Raw genomic sequence first — 9,611 nt, 5'->3', positions numbered from 1 at the left:
TATGGTAGAATCTGGGTGCTGCAACCCTCTCATGGTGGAGCCGTCACTGGCGGACCACCTCCACCCCACATGCAGTGCTGCTAGCACTACTGGCACTTCTCTCCCTGGAAAGACAAAGCGCTTTTCTGCCTCCATTTTTCATAAGACGTACAAAGCCTTGGCTTTATCAAATCAGAGCACCAAACGTGTTGGCTTACCAGGCATAGCTACTGGAGGATCTGGGGAAGCAACTGAATCAACTGGACCCTGAATCAGGATGGTTGGGATGAGATCTGTATGATTACGGATCTAAACCTCCAGGCCTCCCATAATGCCATCCGTCTGTGGTTGCACCATGAGCCTGGCGGTGATGGATGAAAGGGCACTTTGTTTGTTAAGCTGGACAAGCTTAGCCAAAGAGAAAGTGGAGCTCCTGGATTTCCCTGTGACACCCAGAGTTGTTCAGCCCTGCTCTCGCCACCATGAGGCAGAAGTGTGATGTGTAAGGAAGAAGTCGAAGATCGTTGGTCACTGCAACTCGCCCTAGCAGGGAGGGGGCAACAAGCTGACTCTGGGGGCCCAAGACCCCAGGCGACTCAGCAGACTACACTCTTAGAAAAAAAGGTTCTGCGGCTGTCCCCAATAGGAGAACCCTTTTTGGATCCAGGTAGAACCCTTTTTGGAACCCTCTGTGGAAAGAATTCTACATGGAACCCAAAAGGGTTCTACCTAAAACCAAAAGGGCTTCTTCAAAGGGTTCTCCTATGGGGACAGCCAAAGAACAATTTTTGGTTCCAGATAGCACCTGCTAAGAAGCAAACCTGTAGTTAAACAGTCCTTTGCTGTGGCTGAAGTTATCCCTCCCCCTCTCGGCCTGACACAACAATGGGGAGGCACATCTGCATTGGGGGGGGGGGGGTAATATTTCCTGTGTAGCAGTGCTTTTTCAGGTCTTCGCTCACATGTGCACTCTTAACCCAAAGTGCCATCCCCTCTCCAGCTATCCCCTTGGCACCTCAGGTTTTGAGCCAGGGCGAAACTCAACATGTCCGCTCTCCCTCTGGTCTTGTGACTTATGGAGCTGGATGACAGATTTGGATGACATTTGTCATAACCAGGGCTCCCACTCTAGGTGGGTAAGGCAGGGAAGAGAGCTGACACAATTCCTGTTTTCATATAATAAACTGGAAAATAGGTTTCTCGGGTTCACTTCAGATATCTTGGGGGAAATCTTATGACCATTTAGCTCTGTCAATTGAAAAATAGAAAACAGTCAATACAGAATTCCATTGTTCATAGTTTGCTGGGAAGCCACAAACAGCCATCTCAGGTCTACAACACTCTGGCATTTTTCCCTTGTCCCATTCTTACCTGCACTTGGTTCACACAGTCGGGCACTTGTAAGCTACTGAGGACATTTTTGCTAGTCAGCCCTTTCCTCCAGGGTAGGACTAAGACAGACCAGACACATGGGATTAGGACATCTGGGTTACCAGCATGTTTCCTTCTTCCTTTCAGCTACACCTACGGGTGCCTTATTTAATTCCGTTGGCCACTCTCATGCAAAATCCCTGCTCAGTGACACGGTATAGCCATACCCATTGCAATATGCTAGGGACACAGTCCAAGGGGATCAGGCATGTTTTGAAATAAATATTATGCCCATATGCATTATGAGGATATCTCAGCAACGGGGGACACTCTCTGCCCTGTGCCACCCGGTGACGTTATTACGCCCTGGGGTGTGCATGACACGCACATACTAGCACTTCAAACCTGTTCCTGAGAGCTCGCCCTCTGCATCGATCCAGACTGACACAAAAGACACTGTTTGAAAGCAACAACCCTGAGGATTTTGGAGAACCCCATCTCTTTACGGTGGTTACACACCATATAGGGTGGAAGTACCCGACACACCCTCTCGAGTAATGCCTTAAGCTTTCCCCTCTCCTAGACCTGACACCCTCCACTCTAACTGAGCGAGGTAACAGTCTTATCCCTCATCTTCGAGCCCCTCTATGACCAAGGTTTTTAATGACTGGATGTGACTGCACATTGTTTGGGGCATACTCTCATGTTCGCAACCTCAGAGGTGATGCTGTTTATGCATAGTCCTCTCACTGTCAACTGCGTTTAGTTCCAGCAAACTTCACATGTGTAAATATTTATATAAACATAACAAGATTCAACAACTGAGACATAAACTGAACAAGTTTATGTCTCAGAAATGGAATAATGTTTCCCTGAACAAAGGGGGGGTCAAAATCAAAAGTCAGTCAGTATTTGGTGTGGCCACCAGCTGCATTAAGTACTGCAGTGCATCCCCTCCTCATGGACTGCACCAGATTTGCCAATTCTTGCTGTGAGATGTTACCCCACTCTTCCACCAAGGCACCTGCAAGTTCCTGGACATTTCTGGGGGGAATGGCCCTAGCCCTCACCCTCCGATCCAACAGGTCCCAGACGTGCTCAATGGGATTGAGATCCGGGCTCTTCTCTGGCCATGGCAGAACACTGACATTCCGGTCTTCCAGGAAATCACGCACAGAACGAGCAGTATGGCTGGTAGTATTGTCATGCTGGAGGGTCATGTCAGGATGAGCCTGCAGGAAGGGTACCACATGTGGGAGGAGGATGTCTTCCCTGTAACGCACAGCGTTGAGATTGCGTGCAATGACAACAAGCTCAGTCCGATGATGCTGTGACACACCGCCCCAGACCATGACGGACCCTCCACCTTCAAATCGATCCCGCTCCAGAGTACAGGCCTTGGCGTAAGGCTCAATCCTTTGATGATAGATGGGAATCCCACCATCACCCCTGGTGAGACAAAAACACGACTCGTCAGTGAAGAGCACTTTTTGCCAGTCCTGTCTGGTCCAGCGACGGTGGGTTTGTGCCCATAGGCGACGTTGTTGCCGGTGACGTCTGGTGAGGACCTGCCTTACAACAGGCCTACAAGCCTTCAGTCCAGCCTCTCTCAGTCTATTGCGGACAGTCTGAGCACTGATGGAGGGATTGTGCGTTCCTGGTATAACTCGGGCAGTTGTTGTTGCCATCCTGTACCTGTCCTGCTGGTGTGATGTCTGGATGTACCGATCCTCTGCAGGTGTTGTTACACGTGGTCTGCCACTGCGAGGACGATCAGCTGTCTGTCCTGTCTCCCTGTAGCGCTGTCTTAGGCGTCTCACATTACGGACATTGCAATTTATTGCCCTGGCCACATCTGCAGTCCTCATGCCTCCTTGCAGCATGCCTAAGGCACGTTCACGCAGATGAGAAGGGACCCTGGGCATCTTTCTTTTGGTGTTTTTCAGAGTCAGTAGAAAGGCCTCGTTAGTGTCCTAAGTTTTCATAACTAAGACCTTAATTGCCTACCACCTGTTAGTGTCTTAGCGACCATTCCACAGGTGCATGTTCATTAATTGATCATGGTTCATTGCACAAACATGCAAAACAGTGTTTAAACCCTTTACAATGAAGATCTGTGAAGTTCTTTTGATTTTTAAAAATTCTTTGAAAGACAGGGTCCTGAAAAAGGGATGTTTCTTTTTTTTCCTGAGTTAATGTACAAGAGCTAGCAATATCTATACCACAATGCAGTTGAGCATACTAGGCATTCTATATTATACTACAACATCAGTCTAACTGAATATGGATGTTGTGTTGGCTGAATGCTCCAGGCAGGTTCCAGAGTGTTCTTCAACTGGTGAACCTCGTCTTGTTGGGTAATGGAAGCTGGTGTTGCAGACTTTGACGCTGTGGCGATGTTGGCAGGGATGTTGGGTTTGGGGAGCTGTGTCTCTGGCTCCTTGTAGACAACATTCTAAGTTGTTTTGCACTCCACAGACAGGTGGACAAGACTCTCCCTGAAGTGGTGGGTTCTGGGCTCATACACTTTCTTCATCACCCACTGCGTCGACCTCTTACAGAAGATGTGTTTGTACTGCAAGTCTCCTGGAAAGACATGAATACTGATGAGGATGTGTAACCATACAAGAAACCATGTTAATATGTAAATGGCAGAAGAAATTTGGCATGCCGCCCCGGGTCCTCTCTAAATACTACCGCTGCACCATCGAGAGCACCGGTTACATCACGGCCTGGTACGGGAATTGCTCCGTCCACGACCACAAAACCCTCCAGCGGATGGTGAAGACGGCCCAATACATCACTGGGACCATGCTTCCACCCATCCAGGACATCTACTCAAAACGGTGCTTGAGGAAGTCTCGCAGCATTATCAAGGACCCCACACACACCAGACACAAGCTGTTCTCTCCCTTACCGTCAGGCAGATGGTATCGGAGAATGAGGTCTAATAGAAATTCTCTGAGCCTGTTGGTATCTACAAGACTGCTGAACACTTGAACTTGACTGACCACCTGCTTTGATTCTCTGCACCTAAGCACACATCACAACTACTGCTACCAAACTCTTATTATACTGCTCAATTTATACCCTTGTCCCTCACACACCCCCCTTCTCCAATACACATGTAAATATTGTACTATACACTGTGCCTTCCTGTATAATACTTATGGTAAAACTTTTTATTATTCTACTGCCATTTACTTTATGGTTGTATTCTTATTTATTTTTTATATATATTTTTTACAATATCTCATTGTTGTTGCATTAAGGAACCCGCAAGTAAACATTTTGTTGGATGATGTATACCATGTGTATCCCGTACATACGACCAATAACACTTGAACCAAAAAAAGGATACAGTAGACGGGTACAGTATGTGTTCTGTTACACTCAGAGTCAATAATGGGGCATTGAGATGGACTGTTAACAAAGATGTGAAACGGTTGATGGGGGCTTGACTTGTAGACAGTCCAGTTGTGTATTGTTGTATAGGAGTGCCTACAGTTGTGCTGTTGAGTAGACAAGCACTGCCAACAATACAGTACATATGTTGGAAGAGTACACTAACAGCCTCTCTCCCCCATGCCAAAGCATATGTAGGACACTCAGTATTAGTGATTAGCCAACATTTTACAAATGTGTCCCGCATCAATACACACGAAAACAAGGTATTATATCCACCCACCCCCCTCACATCAATAGAATAACCTTCACACACACACCATCCCCTCTTTACTCATTCCTAATGTTCTCCAATGTAGACTTCAAGCCTTGTTTGAACAATCAGTTAAGCCTCCACTACACAGAGAAAACGACAGTAGAAGTTGTAGCCTGATTGTAAACACACCAACAAGACACGGACCATGTATAAGCCTAGCTACAGTATAATTATTTACTCATCATGTTATCATTGAAAGGTTTAGCAAAGGTAACTTACACTAGTTCCTGGTGCTGAGCTTGATGCCGCTGCAGATATTGATGGGATCGAACACATAGTCACGTTAGCCTCTACGGTACTGTTAGTTAGTCAATTAGTTAGCTAGCTATCTACGATCCGGTGGGCAGTAGCTAACATAATGTAGCTAATGTTAGCTTGCAAAATTACAAATCACTTTGCCAGATAGCAGTTAGATAATTACATTACTTCGGATGGTCTAGCCAGCGTATTATGAAAGCTAGCTAATTAGATTTTGGTTTAGATAAACAAACGCAGTTGGCTAGTTAGCTACGCTATCTCAGCTCGACTTATTTTCTGCTGTGCTGATGTTGGCTGATCGGGTACCTTTCCTCTTTGAAGTGAAGGGGAAATTCAATGGAATAGCATCACTTTAAAACATTCGATATCCCGGCAACCTCATCAGCTGAGACTTCAGGTCCATATCGAAATCCTCCGGCTGAAAGTGCTGGCTACAAACACAGACATTTTGATATTTCTCCACGGGAGTGTTCAACTGGATCCACCTCCAATGAAATCGCTAGGAATTCTGGATATTGTTGTTTGCTTACAACCAGGAAATGTAGTTTACACCTTTCTACCAATGAGATGCAGAAACGCTTATATTTGCGTGTAGTGAGGAAATTCTCGATTTCTATGACATATAATACGTTAATAACATATTAATGGACATACACAGTGTAATAGAGCAGCGGTGACATTTCCCTTTAACGATTTCTAGCATGCATTGTTGCTGTATAGAGCGCAACATGGTAAATGTAGGAAACTTGGCTTAACAATTTGCTGTTTTATTTGCCTCAAGGGAGAGTGGTGTGGTCAGCGGGATGTTCTGGACCAAACACAAATGACTAGACTCCAATTAATGACCAAACTCCAAAGGATCCACTTAAACTCCCACAAAATTAACACAGCCATTAAGATGTGCATATAGTCAGCCACAGTCCTCCATCTACAGAGAGAATATCACCGTTTTTCAATCATTGAAATGATGTAGAATATGGAGAAATGACTTGAAGTGCTCTAGTATGTACAAGGTCAAGGCTGGAAATGAGTGATAGTATGGTTTCGTTTCGTTTTTAAGATCCCCATTAACTTAATTTATTCCAAGATGGCATAGCAATTCAGACGTCTTTTGTCCTCGTCTTGTCGTGTCCCGTATATATATATATATATTTACAACTTTTTTCACATTCATTTTTTTAATTTTCCATCAACTCATCTTCAAAACACTCTCCTGCAACCCGCCTCACCAATTTATATTTATAAAAAAGTATTATTTACCTCAAATCTGTAATCCTCCAAGAAGCTAGCCAGAAACTCCAAGAAGCTAGCCAGAAGCTAGCCCAGAAGCTAATCAGAAGCTAGTTAGCTTCTTTACTGGCAAATCGTTAGTATTCAGCTAACCACGGTTTGTGGTCATCAGCTATCCTTTAGCTCTAAAATCTATCGCCAGTTTTGTACGGCGCAGCACAGCGCGGCTCGGAACGGAACATACCGGACCAATTTTTCTCTCCATGTCCCTGGATTTCAACCGCTAACTCTGGACATTCATACCTGGATCTCACAGCTAGCTAGCTGCTATCCGTGTGACTATCAGCTTTCGTCGATTCCGGAGCAAACATAAATTATTCCGGAGCTAGCCAGCTCCGTCAATCACTCCTGAGTTCCATCAATCACTCCTGGGCTGCAGTCACCTATCCGGACCCGTTTTACTGCCTACGCGGAGCCCCACCGGGCCTTCACAACTGGACTGCCGACGTCATCTACCCGAAGGAGTTATCCGGCTGGCTCCTCCGTCGCGACGTTACCTGAACGCCCATCTGCGGCCTGCTGACCGTTAGCTGTCTTATTGGCTGCTATCTGAATAGACAAATTGGACAATTTATTTATTTATTTTTATTATTATTATGTTTTTTTCTTGGGCCTCTATAACTATATCTGTTGTTTTTATTTTTGTTGTTGTTGTGTGATTTGGATTTAATCCCCTCTACCACACGGAACCCCACTAATCTACTGACGGAACGCAAGAGGTGGCTAATAACAGACCTCCATCCTATGCTAGCTTGCTACCGATGGCCTGGCTAGCTGTCTAAATCGCCATGACCCCCAACCAACCTCTCCACTCACCGGACCCTTTTGATCACTCGACTAAGCATGCCTCTCCTTAATGTCAATATGCCTTGTCCATTGCTGTTCTGGTTAGTGTTTATTGACTTATTTAACTGTAGAGCCTCTAGTCCTGCTCACTATACCTTATCCAACCTATTAGTTCCACCACCCAAACATGCAATGACATCTCCTGGTTTCAATTATGTTTCTAGAGACAATATCTCTCTCTTCATCACTCAATACCTAGGTTTACCTCCACTGTATTCACATCCTACCATACCTTTGTCTGTACATTATACCTTGATGCTATTTTATCGCCCCCAGAAACCTCCTTTTACTCTCTGTTTCAGACGTTCTAGACGACCAATTCTTATTGCTTTTAGCCGCACCCTTATTCTACTCCTCCTATGTTCCTCTGGCGATGTAGAGGTGAATCCAGGACCTGCAGTGCCTAGCTCCACTCCTATTCCCCAGGCGCTCTCTTTTGACGACTTCTGTAACCGTAATAGCCTTGGTTTCATGCATGTTAACATTAGAAGACTCCTCCCTAAGTTTGTTCTATTCACTGCTTTAGCACACTCTGCCAACCCGGATGTTCTAGCTGTGTCTGAATCCTGGCTTAGGAAGACCACCAAAAATTCTGAAATTTTAATTCCAAACTACAACATTTTCAGACAAGATAGAACTGCCAAAGGGGGCGGTGTTGCAATCTACTGCAAAGATAGCCTGCAGAGTTCTGTCCTACTATCCAGGTCTGTACCCAAACAATTTGAACTTCTACTTTTAAAAATCCACCTCTCTAAAAACAAGTCTCTCACCGTTGCCGCCTGCTATAGACCACCCTCTGCCCCCAGCTGTGCTCTGGACACCATATGTGAACTGATTGCCCCCCATCTATCTTCAGAGCTCGTGCTGCTAGGCGACCTAAACTGGAACATGCTTAACACCCCAGCCATCCTACAATCTGAACTTGTTGCCCTCAATCTCACACAAATTATCAATGAACCTACCAGGTACCTCCCCAAAGCCTTAAACACGGGCACCCTCATAGATATCATCCTAACCAACTTGCCCTCTAAATACACCTCTGCGGTCTTCAACCAAGATCTCAGCGATCACTGCCTCATTGCCTGCATCCGTAATGGGTCAGCGGTCAAACGACCTCCACTCATCACTGTAAAACGCTCCCTGAAACACTTCAGCGAGCAGGCCTTTCTAATCGACCTGGCCGGGGTATCCTGGAAGGATATCGATCTCATCCCATCAGTAGAGGATGCCTGGATATTTTTTTAAATGCCTTCCTAACCATCTTAAATAAACATGCCCCATTCAAGAAATGTAGAACAAGGAACAGATATAGCCCTTGGTTCTCCCCAGACCTGACTGCCCTTAACCAACACAAAAACATCCTATGGCGTTCTGCATTAGCATCGAACAGCCCCCGTGATATGCAGCTGTTCAGGGAAGCTAGAAACCATTATACACAGGCAGTTAGAAAAGCCAAGGCTAGCTTTTTCAAGCAGAAATTTGCTTCCTGCAACACTAACTCAAAAAAGTTCTGGGACACTGTAAAGTCCATGGAGAATAAGAACACCTCCTCCCAGCTGCCCACTGCACTGAAGATAGGAAACACTGTCACCACTGATAAATCCACCATAATTGAGAATTTCAATAAGCATTTTTCTACGGCTGGCCATGCTTTCCACCTGGCTACTCCTACCCCGGTCAACAGCACTGCACCCCCAACAGCAACTCGCCCAAGCCTTCCCCATTTCTCCTTCTCTCAAATCCGTTCAGCTAATGTTCTGAAAGAGCTGCAAAATCTGGACCCTTACAAATCAGCCGGGCTAGACAATCTGGACCCTTTCTTTCTAAAATGATCTGCCGAAATTGTTGCCACCCCTATTACTAGCCTGTTCAACCTCTCTTTCGTGTCGTCTGAGATTCCCAAATATTGGAAAGCAGCTGCGGTCATCCCCCTCTTCAAAGGGGGGGACACTCTTGACCCAAACTGCTACAGACCTATATCTATCCTACCATGCCTTTCTAAGGTCTTCGAAAGCCAAGTCAACAAACAGATTACCGACCATTTCCTTCTCTGCTATGCAATCTGGTTTCAGAGCTGGTCATGGGTGCACCTCAGCCACGCTCAAGGTCCTAAACGATATCTTAACCGCCATCGATAAGAAACATT

The 9,611-nt window shown here is 45.7% G+C and overlaps 1 long non-coding RNA gene across 1 annotated transcript; it reads right to left on the bottom strand.

Annotated features, from left to right (window-relative positions):
* Positions 1–3,537: 3,537 nt before the first annotated feature.
* Positions 3,538–5,797, bottom strand: LOC116376517 (uncharacterized). The gene is made up of 2 exons (XR_004211926.1): positions 5,291–5,797; positions 3,538–3,936 (listed from the first exon to the last, which is right to left on the bottom strand). It is a non-coding gene; the product is annotated as an uncharacterized LOC116376517 (long non-coding RNA).
* Between the last annotated feature and the right edge of the window lie 3,814 nt (positions 5,798–9,611).

Source organism: Oncorhynchus kisutch, linkage group LG12 (assembly GCF_002021735.2).
Source record: "Oncorhynchus kisutch isolate 150728-3 linkage group LG12, Okis_V2, whole genome shotgun sequence".
NCBI lineage: Eukaryota > Metazoa > Chordata > Actinopteri > Salmoniformes > Salmonidae > Oncorhynchus > Oncorhynchus kisutch.
Note: the sequence above shows the minus strand (reverse complement) of the source record. Positions and strands in the feature narration are given on the sequence as shown.